Genomic DNA, 8,466 nt, shown 5'->3' on the forward strand with positions numbered 1-8,466 from the left:
TCCGTGAGTGATGACACCTGCGCTCCTCCAATCTGTGTGATCGCCACCTCGCTAGGTGTGACATGAACCAGGTGTGTGCGCCTTCACGGGGACAGATGTGACAGCTGACAAAGCGTGCGGATATGCATTTTGTGTCCCGTGTCTGAAGAATTCAATGAACAAACACACACACACACACACACACACACACACGCACACACACACACACGCGTGCATGCACAGCAAAAAAGAATGCATGTACATGGTTTTTCGAATGGGAGCAATGTAAAAAAGGTTTGGACCATGGTAAAATATTAATAGTGTCTCTTGACAGTGGGATTGGGTTTTTTTTTTTTTCAAATTTATTGATAAATATTGCATTTCAGAAGAAACAAATTCCAGCAAGCTCCAGCGGTCAAACAAATTTTATGCTTTTCCCTCTTGACACGCTGATGTTTTCAGGGTCACTCACCAGTCTTGCCTTTAAACACAAATTTGTGAAACATTTTTGATCAGTCGGTTTACCAAAGAGATCTCCTCAGACTCTAAGAGCACAGTCAAAATGACTGGAATCACATCCCCATCATACTGAACATGGTTCTAGCAGCTTTGTCTCCCAGTCAGCCATCTGTTCACACTGGCTAAAGGCCCAATGCAAGGGCATAACCAGGATGGCCAGGTTGGCTACTGCCTGAACTGTGAAAATGATCATGGAGTTTTTCAGAGCTTTATCGCAACAAGAAACCAACTCCCCGCCCCATACTGGGCACATGCTTATGTAATGCCATATGGAGTTTCTCATGTTTTGGTGTTTATTAGAAATACCACATGCAAGAGTTTCATTATAACATCATTTGCACGCGTTTTTGGACATGACACTCTTTTAAGATGAGTCAGGACTTCTTTTTTTTTTCGACGGTCGATTCTCCGGCCTTTCATTCAGTTGTGCCGGGGGCTTCTCGTCTCTTGTTATAATGGATGTTAGTGCCTGCTGTAATTGCCAGACATTTAGACATTAGGTTTTACATATGTAATGGCTACATGTCAAAGTGACTGAGTTTGCAATTGGCGATTGCTGTTCGGTTTGAACGAGGTATCATTCAGGGGTGTGAAAGAGCACAGTCGTGAGCTGTGACACTCATCCACCCTGAAACCCCCCCTCTCCCCCCCACTCCCCCACACCCCCCACCCCACGTGGCCGTTTTCCTGAACAACATTACTAAAATCAATACTGGGTTAAAAACGCACATGCCAACACTGTAAATGAGAAATCATTGGGCAAAGAAAGCAGATGGGTGAGACTAATTATTTGCTCGTTCAGAAACATAGATGCTCTTCACAGCCAGCTGTGACCACGTTCGTTGTTTCCTTCCTCCAGAACAATAACTGGAAAAATATTTCCTTAATCGCTGTTTAGAGTGTTCAGCAACTATGATGAAATTCTTCTTACAGTTAGGTGCACTAACAAATGTTCCATGGTCACAGAATAGGAATTAGAGAGTGTTTGCAGTTGACCGTTTGCTTAAGGCAACATGAGGAGAAAATTTGTATGCTTCTGAGTGTACGCTGTTGTCAACACAGCAAGCTTCAGAGCTTAATTCACTCACTATTTCTGTGTCTATCTTCAGCTTAAGAAAAACAGGATAGGGAAATATTTAGCCAGTTGTGTGTGCGTGTTTGTGCGTGTGTGTGTACCTGTGTGTGTCGGGGTGCATGTGCGTATGTATGTGTGTGTGTGCACCTTTGCGTGTGCGTGCACATGTGTGTGTGTGTGTGTGTATGTGTGTGTGCGTGTGCGCGCGAGCGTGTGTGTGCGTGTGTGTGTCTGTGAGGTGGTAAATGTACACAAATCCAGTTGTCTTCTCTGTTAAGCACTGCATCTCTGTGGAAAAGCACATTAGCATCAGTGTTGAATGGCACCAGTCCTCTCCTGCATATGTATTCATATATCAGTCCAGGCTTAAGGTGTATAGGAAAATGATGGCTTTAAGCTGTTCCTCATCGTGAACTGACCTCTATGCTGAAAGGTTGTTGATGCTGATAGATCTGTTGCAGGCTTGAGATTCAGGGTTCTGTCACAGAAATCATGTGTAACATCATCATCCATTTGATGTAGTGATGTAACGAATGCTTTATATCCCAGCTTTAGTGTAAGCTTTTCTTGTAAATTACAGCGGTGAGTTACATCTCTAAAAAAACAATAAAGCAAAACATGCACCTCTGTGCTAACATAGACCAAAATAAACTGAATATTACCAAATAAATGAAGAGACACACAATGATGTATATATCTGATAAACCTAAAAGGTCACTGGGAACCTGAATGACAGAGCAGTTTTGAATTTAAAATAAAAAAAAAAAAATCAGTGTTCCATAAACAATGAGAAAATAACAGATAGAGTCGGTTTAGTAATAGCTTGACTGATCTGTGTGAGTTTGCACTTGCTGATGGCAGCATTGTTCAGGCTTAGGTAGAGCTAGATAACAGTGCTGAGTAACTGTGTTGTTTTGGATTTTTTTTTTTTTTTCCCCCAAACGATTATACCAGTGAATTCCAGGGCATAAACAATGCAGGCATGTGAAAAAAAAAAACAAAAAACGATGTGTATAGCACTTCCCACACCACCCCACTGCCACCCCCTCTCCACCTATCTACAGTTGTTGCCGTGGAAACATACAAAGAGATTTCTAAGCAGGCGGCACAAGTTCTGTCACCGTGGCAACGGCTGGCTTTCATCCAGGCTTTTGGGTCTAGTTTCTATCCATGCTCCTAAATTTTGTCAGATTGACCACCAAAATGTTGAACATGTGTGCCTGAACGTGTGTGTGCCTGAAAAACTGGTCACGTATGAATTGTGACAGTAGGCTGAGTGTGAATGCTTAGTTAACAGGTGATTTATAGTTGATATAGTTTTTTGGACATACACTTTGACATGTCACAGGCCACTTTAAAAGAAAATGACTTCCATTACTGCTAAGGTAATTTTGACAGAGAATGAGACAGAACTCTTTGAGAGCATTATTATTTAATCTAAGAAGATCAAAATGTTCTTCATGGAGTTCATTTATATCGTGTGCCTGTTATATGCTCATTCAGTTATATTACAAAAAAAAAAAAAGCCACATTCACAAAAGTGCTCCTGTCAAAAATGAAAAGGTATTATTAGAATTTCTAAACTGTCACTTCGCTCTTAATTACTGAAGATGACACTCTACAGTGAGAGGAAAAACTATTATGAATATTTTTACATAACAGTACCTCCTACTAACCGGTCCTGTGACATGTCATGGTTTATTCATCACTCTACTGATCTGGCCCAGTGTGTGATTCTGGCCGCATAGTTCTTACCACATCTCTGCTGCAACACAGAGAGTATTGCTTCCATTTTAGCCAATTCATTTCAGGCCAGATATATGTTCAAAGTCCTTAACCTTGCTTTAAATGTCTTTTTTTGTATGCCCAGTCCCAAAAGCCTTTCCTGATGTATTTAGAGGTAGAGTAACTATATTTGGGGAAACTGTGTTCTGCAGTGATGGAAGTATTGACCACATGGCCAGTGGCTGGACTGGTGTCTCACCATCTTGTGGACAAGACGTCAGGTTCAATGAACAGCACACTTTCGCAGCTAAACGAGAAGATGCACCGTCATCTCAGAAGACTTCTATCGGAGACCATCATCATGTTTTTCAAATGTAACTTTCATGCCAACCATAGACATCTGTTCTCAAACATACATTTCATGAGAGTGAGTCATCATGTGACTCCTGCTTGTTCTCTGACTGACTGTCTGTCTTTGCAGACTTCGTTTAAGCTTATTCAAAGGGATCTGGGTAATCCTAGGGTTAGACTAAGCAATCCCTCAGAGATGACAGCCCCTCAACTCTAGACTAGTCCACCAGACTGAGCTCTGAAACATCACCGGTGTGGAAGAGTTATTAAACATTCAGGACAAGATACAGCAGCAGTCCTGAGAATAAGTAACTGTAGATTTGTAAAAGGAATGAGATACTGTTTTGAGTAATGGCTTATTAAAAATGCCCATATGAGATCACTGCTTAGTATGACAGATTGCATCAGCGATAGTTTTGTGCAGTTAATTGGGTTCTTTCAAACAGTGTAAATGAGAAGGTATTGCCTTAATTAAGCAATCTCTGTTCTCTTTTGTTCATGTTTCAGTATACACCCAAGAGAGTAACTTAACGGCCGATCAAAATACTATATAATTATTGTGTGGGAAAACTGGAAACCTTGGCTCACAAAGGGGGGCACCTGCATTTGTGTTCCCATGAATTGCCAGCAAATTTGAAATTAAAATCATTGTTCCTAACCGAACAGAAGGTTTCAGTGCATGTGGCACAGTTTTACATGTTTAAATCCAAGCGCACTGACTCACAGGAAAGCATGATACATTTTCACACAAAATCATGAGGCAAACACAACAAGAAGAACTTGAAGATGAGCAGGCAGGAGGCAAAGTTACAGAAAATGTGTCAATAATTTTTTTTTATTGCCACATAAGAAAATGGAATACAGAACAGTAATTATACAGCAGATTTTGCTTACAAATCATCAAAAATTACAGTAAACAAAGTCAGATAAAGGAGACAATATAGTTATATATCAACACAATGATATCATAGCAATGGAGAGAACATTCTTTTTTTTTTGTTTTGTTTTGCTATCTATACTTAAAATCGTACAGAAGGATACATCACTCTGAAATGTTACACGACATGAGTGAATCTACAGAAGGGCTAGCAAAGGTGGGAAAATGCTGTGTCTTCATTATTGTGCAGACATGACAGGGGGAAGAAGGATGACAATAAAATATTGTTATCAGTCACTCAGGTGCAGTGTCATCATATACAGTATATAGAAATACCACATATGTGTATGTGTGTGTGTGTGTATATATATATATATATATATATATATATATATATATATATTATATATTATATATATTATATATATTATATATTATATATATTATATATATATATATATATATATATATATATATATATAAAGTTCACCAACTGCATTATGAGTTCAACACTACTGTTTGTGTCATAGACATCAAATGTGTAGTAGTTTTGCCTGCATTATTCACATTCAGGTAATATAATCAGAAATAGATATACGAATATAGTTTAAATGATCATTTTGTTTACAGTTATAACAGTATTTCCCTTGGCTTTGGAATCATAAAATGAATGAGTACATCTACAGTTGAGAGGGTCCTTGCAAGCTGTATCCTGTCATGCATGTTTGCGCACATTATTATCCTCAAGTGTACTCAGAAAGAGGTGGAAGCATTTTATTATGCTCTGAACACAAAATGCCATTTGCAGTGTATGTTTCTCTGTCACTGATGAAACCCTTAATAAGATCAGTAAGAGACCAACTCAAGTCCATTCTGTAGCAAAAAAAAAAACCTGACAAATAATATGGAGACTTGGTTGGAGTCTTAAGCCTGTGTTCCAATTTGGTCCATTGTTTTTGGGGGGTTTTTTGTTTATAGATCATTTTGTCTACCAGCCAACATTTTTACACTGTCACTTTGTGGCCAGTCCATGTGGGGCAACACACCCAAAAAACAATGGGAGATCAATTTCATTATTAAATATAGTTTTCAGTCTTCAGACGAGAAAGAGTTGTATTAATAAATAGGAAAGTGTAGATAAGCCCTTTGATCTGATTATTTGCCAAATTTCCTGTTGTTTTAGCATCGCGTCGATGTCCATTTTCATTTAATTGTAAACGTAATTCTTATCTCGAACTCAAAACGTCTATTACAATCAATGAATATCTTCCCATGCTCTCCAGATAAATATTTAATGTAACGTGAATGACTCTGCTTAAATTCACTTTTGAAAAGAAAAAAATGCTGCTTGATTTTAACGTTGTATTCATAACTCATGGATTTCTGCCTTATCTATCGGGAGCACTTAACTAAATTAGAATATGCACATCCAATAAAAATAAATAATTATACAAATGAACAAATATTGACAAAAAAAAGAAAAGAACAAAATATATATTTTGTACGACTGTATATTTCACCTCCGTGTTTGATTGGTGTCTTCTTCCAATCAAACTTTCATCGTTTTTCAAAATCAGCAGAACAAGAGAGCTTGATTTTCAGAAATTGGACACTTCTACCATCAGGGCACATTTGTTTCACCGCAGCTAGACAAATCAACTTTTTTTTTTTAGGCAGACAAGCCAAAATCACCCTCACTTCTGAGTTTGAAATTCAACTGAAGTTTCAACCCAGATGCACTGGAGCCAAATTTGATTATGATAATGCAATATGTGTATTTCTTTACATTCAAGTCAGATCTGGAGGTAAACCATGAAGTTGACCAAATCAGAATTCTATTTCACAGTATATCATAAATGTTTTAGGTAGGGGGAGGGGGGGGGGTGCGCGCAGAAATATCTCCCAGCAAAACCTAAAATAAAGAGTAAGAGAGAAAAGACTTGGAGGGAAATGAAATGTTGAAATAGAGGCTGCTTGTGAGATACAGTTTGGGAATACATTCTGTAGTTAGAGAGAGCAGGCTGCCAGCTGAGTACTGGGATAGAATAGACCACCCTGTTTGCCAGTCAGCTCAGCCTGTGTGCCGAACAGGGCAGAGAATAAGAGAGCTTGATTCTACTAATTAGGTCACTTTCACCCTCAGTCTTAATTCAGCTCTCCTCAACCGAGCAGAACTTTGATTTTTTGGCAGTGCAACAAAGCATCTACTGAAATGGACTCGCTCAACCCCTGGCAAATTCCAGGCACCTGTTTTGGAGGTGAAAAAGAGCCAGAGGAGAATTGGATTAGCAGAGCCAGAGAGCCTGAATCTAATCAATCAGTGGCTCTTTTCTTCTCTACTCTTCATCTGGGACTTCTATGCAACTGCAAGAAGATGAAGGACTTCTTGCTCGTTACTCACTTCCCATTCAAGCAAAAAATAGTCTACAGCCAAAATTTCAGATGATGTGATGAACTGACCTATCAGAATGCCTGTTTGAAGAACCACTTATAGTTGTCTGGGTAACCACATGCTAAAATTACACGGAAATTGCAGACTTAATTTTTAACATGTTTTAGAGAATATCATTATTATTATTTTGAACTCCCTTGAGCTCCCTTTACTTTTGCTTTTATATCTATTTCTTTTTGCCAATGGAGAGAAATATTCAAAACAAACAATGATACAGTACAAACACTGAAAAAGGGGAATTATAATGCAAAACTGAGAAAAATACCTACTCTGTCCCAACTAAACAAAATATACAAACAAACTGTGGGTGGACTTGTAGTGATTTATAAAAAACACGATGAAAAACTTGTTATTTATCAGGCTTTGAGAAATGCAAAACACACCCCATACAAGTGGTATTTCACTCGATCTTCTCTCCTGCACTCAGCCTGAAGTGAAGTAAGACCATCCCGAGGTCAAGAGTTATAGGGGTTGTATTCAGGTTTACGCACTGCTGGGTTAACTCAATTGAATCCAATTATGTTTATCACTGACCTGTTTTCTACTTTAACAAAACATCTTCCTGTAAGCACACTAAAGTAAAAATGTAGAAAATGTTATAGAAATGCAAAAATTTGTAAAGGTTTTCCATCCCAAAACCATGTCCAAGGCATCCGTACCAACAGAGTTAAACGAAGAATTGTCATATAAGAAAACAAGTGAAAGAAAGCAAGTGAAGAAGAAGAAGAAAAAGAAGATAAAAAAAGCAAAACAAAACAGTCAGGCAAGACACAAACATTAGCCGGTTCTTTCTTGGCACAACGTACAGTATAAGTTGCATACATGTAGTATAATGAGTATAAATATATATGATTTTGTAATAATTTCAACACAGTTTCTCTCTGAAAAAATATTTTCAATTTGTCCTCTTTCTTCGCGCTGTATTCTCCCTCCCCTCTGCCTCTGGACTTACAATGCTACCTAATGACCGTCTGTGACAATAATTATCAGCTCCTGAATGATAATTCAACAAAATCATGAGAGGTCTCATTAATCACACAATGGTCAGGGGAAAAAAAAAAAAAGAGAAAACAATACGAAATGAGAGATAACAACTTTGCTATCACTATTTTCTCATTCTGCTTGACATCCAGGGCTTTTTGTAAGATGTACCATTGAGATATACCGAAGGCACAGCCTGAAAGTACAGGGAACACAGTCGAGGTTGAAGCACTCCTTTGTTGTTTGCTTTCCTAAGAACTATGAATGATAAAGTCTACACCACTGTAACCTCAGGTTTAATTTCAGAATGGTAGGTAATTGTCTTTTAAATGTTGTAAATAACGGGACAGCAGGGTTTCCAATCGAACTGCACAAGACTATGCGTGTTTAGTTCACTCCTAAAACGCAAACCTATCGCCCTGACACTGAATGGAATGGTGTCAATGGCCAAATTGTGTTCAATACTCCATTGCATTTACTGCTCAGAAGTACTCTATTAGGGGAAAT

The sequence above is a fragment of the Chanos chanos genome, chromosome 5, assembly GCF_902362185.1.
Source record: "Chanos chanos chromosome 5, fChaCha1.1, whole genome shotgun sequence".
NCBI lineage: Eukaryota > Metazoa > Chordata > Actinopteri > Gonorynchiformes > Chanidae > Chanos > Chanos chanos.